The sequence below is a fragment of the Danio rerio genome, chromosome 18, assembly GCF_052040795.2.
Source record: "Danio rerio strain M-AB ecotype USA chromosome 18, GRCz13ab, whole genome shotgun sequence".
Lineage (NCBI taxonomy): Eukaryota > Metazoa > Chordata > Actinopteri > Cypriniformes > Danionidae > Danio > Danio rerio.
The window spans coordinates 4,533,995-4,537,500 of NC_141038.1; the positions used below are offsets into that span (position 1 = coordinate 4,533,995).

General features: G+C 40.7%; 1 protein-coding gene across 1 annotated transcript in view; it reads left to right on the top strand.

The window, feature by feature from the left end:
- Window positions 1-1,434: 1,434 nt before the first annotated feature.
- p2ry2.1 (purinergic receptor P2Y2, tandem duplicate 1) overlaps window positions 1,435-3,506 on the top strand; it is a 13,145-nt gene continuing 11,073 nt past the window's right edge. Inside the window, exon 1 of the mRNA XM_087292937.1 lies at window positions 1,435-1,700. The gene's annotated coding sequence lies outside the window, so the exon portion shown is untranslated. The remainder of the gene's footprint in view (window positions 1,701-3,506) is intronic.

Here is a 3,506-nt window from a genome sequence, read left to right on the forward strand (position 1 = left end):
TTTTACTGCTGAAAGCCCAAACACTGACGAGCAAATCCATCAATTTGAAGCTCCACAAGTCCCAAACCAAGCAAGCCAGTGGCGACAGTGGTGAGGAACAAACTTTACTGATTGACAAAATCGAAGGAAAAAACACCTTGAGAGAAACCAAGCTCAGTTAGGAACCACAATTTCTTCTCTGACCAACCTTCTTTTGCAGAGCTGCAGTCTAGGCACTGATGGCTGGAGATCACTGGACGTCCATCGTGCACAAGCTGCGGGTGTGAGTAGGTCACGGCGGGAGTTCAGTCTCATGTTTCTCCACCCCATTTGACAGATATATTTATGCAAACCGAAAAACCATACTTATTCCTACTATATTTTATTCTATTATTAAAATGGCTGACATTTTTTCCTGTTTATTTATGCTTTTGAATTGCACTTTTAACCTTGAAAAGTTAGACAAATTTGACTTCTAGTTGATCATTTGGAAAAGTGGCAGAAGGTCGATCTGTTGATCTGCATCCCAATCATCACAAATACTGCAGAAGACCTACTTGAGCCAGCATGGACCCAAGATTCTCACAGAAATCAGTCAAGTTTGATAAAGGAAAAATCATGGTTTGGGGTTACATTCAGCATGGGGGCGTGCGAGAGATCTGCAGAGTGGATGTCAACATCAACAGCCTGAGGGATCAAGACATTTGTGCAGCCCATTACATTACAAACCACAGGAGAGGGACAATTCTCCAGCAGGATAGCGCTCCTGCTCATACTTCAGCCTCCACATCAAAGCTCCTGAAAGCAAAAAGCTCAAGGTTCTCCAGGATTGGCCAGCCCAGTCACCAGACATGAACATTATTGAGCATGTCTGGGGTAAGATGATGGAGGAGGCATTGAAGATGAATCCAAAGAGTCTTGATGAACTCTGGGAGTCCTGCAGGAACGCTTTCTTTGCCATTCCAGATGACTTTATTAATCAGTGATTGGAGTCATTGCAGAGATGTATGGATGCAGTCCTCCAAGCTCATGATGGAGCCACACACAATATTCATTCATGACTTTATATTCTATACTGGACATTATTTCTGTTCAGTGACAAGACTTTTGTCTAAGCAAAGTCAGACCTTACTGTCCTGATGAAATAATTAAAATCAAGACATGATCTTATTTTATTTTGGTAAAATAAGCGTAATCTAGAGGCCTTTGCCTTTCATATAAGCTACTTCTGATACCAAATAATCAACTAGAAGTCAAATTATTATTTGCTGTTCCTAAAACTTGGATAGACGACAAGACTTTTGTCAGGAAGTGTAGTTAATAAGGTGCAAAAATTATAACGATTTAAAATGAAAGTTATAGCATATTTGTTTGTGGCTGTACTGTGGACTCAAGTGATTCTTCTTGTAAATACAATAAGCACTTAACCATTCGTCCTTGCACGTTTTTGATCATGAGGAACATAAATTCAGTCAAGTGTGTCGCATTGGTTGTATACGTGCAGATTCGGAGACTGACCACCTAAAGTTAAGCTCAGGTTCATAACTCCACTGACTAGGGCTAATTATTAATACAGTATTGTGTGGAGAGTAAAACAGCAATCAAACACCAAGCCGTTCTTTCTTACTTTTGAGTCTCAGAGGAAAATGACAGACCTCCTGCAGGTCTGAAGAGGTGAAGATCTCATAGATGAACTCCACCTGACAGAAACAGAGGAACAGGTGAGTACAAAACATTTATTTATTGAGGAGTTTTGTCAGTAAGATGAATATTTGCACTGTAAAATGGATTGTAGGAAACCTAGCATTATGCTTCAAGTTGTATTTTAGCACACTCAAAAATGGTGTTTGCTTTTTGTCCAAACTACTTATTTAAAATGAGCTGAAACAACACAATTCTTGAGTTTTTGGGGACATCTTAATTGTTTTATGTTTAATTCACTTCAATTTGTAAAAACAAATAAGTTAACTTGGGGAGAGGCAGTGGCGCAGTAAGTAGTGCTGTCGCCTCACAGCAATAAGGTCGATGGGTCGCTGGTTCGAACATCGGCTCAGTTGGCGTTTCTTTGTGGAGTTTGCATGTTCTCCCTGCCTTCGCGTGGGTTTCCTCCGGGTGCTCCGGTTTCCCCCACAGACCAAAGACATGCGGTAGTGTATGAGTTAGTCTGTGATTGTGTGTGGATGTTTCCCAGAGATGGGTTGCGGCTGGAAGGGCATCCGCTGCATAAAAACTTGCTGGATAAGTTGGCGGTTCATTCCGCTGTGGTGACCCTAGATTAATAAAGGGACTAAGCCGACAAGAAAATGAATAAATGAATAATAAGTTAACTTAATTGCCTTCATGTTGTCCCAGGACAAATCGATATAGTGGAACCCAGCATGTTTACAGTGCATTAAGATATTTTCATATATGACATTATTAAAAATTACATTTCTAGTTGTGGCAGCACGGTGGCGCAGTGAGTAGCACAATCACCTCACCGCAAGAAGGTCGCTGGTTCGAGCCCGCTAGGTCAGTTGGCATTTCTGTGTGGAGTTCGCATGTTCTCCCTGAGTTGGCAGGGGTTTCCTCAGGGTGCTCCAGGTTTTCCCCACAGTCCAAACACATGCACTATAGTGAATTGGATAAACTAAACTGGCACTAGTGTATGTGTGTGAATGGAAGAGTGTATGGGTGTTACCCGGTGTTGGGTTGTGGCTGGAAGGGCATCAGTTCAATTCAATTCAATTCAGCTTTGTTTGTACAGCGCTTTTACAATGTAGATTGTGTCAAAGCAGCTTCACATAAATGGTCATAGTAACTGGAACAGTGTGGTTCAGTAACTGGAACAGTGTGGTTCAGGTTTTAGTGTTTAAGCATATATAGTGTATAAGCTACGTAAAACATATGCTGGATAAGTTGGCGGTTCATCCCACTGTGGCGACCCCTAATTAATAAAGGGACCCAGCCGCAGGAAAATGAATGAATGGATTTCTAGTTGTAATAAACACAGTGAATATAAACACTCAAACAATGTATTGTTCAAACTACTAGTTTAAAATGAGCTGAAACAACACAATTCTAAAGGTTTTTTGATGGGACAGCTTAATTATTTTATGTTCAATGCATTTAAATATCTAAAAACAATTAAGTTAACTTAACTGATTTGTGTTGGGGGCAGCACGGTGGCTCAGTGATTAGCACTGTCGCCTCACAACAATAAAGTCGCTGGTTTAAGCCGCGGCTGCGGGCCAGTTGGCATTTCTGTGTGGAGTTTGCATGTTTTCCCCGTGTTGGCGTGAGTTTCCCCCCAAAGTCCAAACACATGCGCTATAGGGGAATAGAATGAACTACATTGGCCATAGTGTATTATTGTGTGTGTTTGCCCCCCTGTTTATTTCTGTTTCTAATCATAATAGTTTTAATAACTCATCTCTAATAACTGATTTATTTTATCTTTGCCATGATGACAGTAAATAATATTTGACTAGATATTTTTCAAGACACGTCTATACAGCTTAAAGTGACATTTACAGGTTTAACTAGGT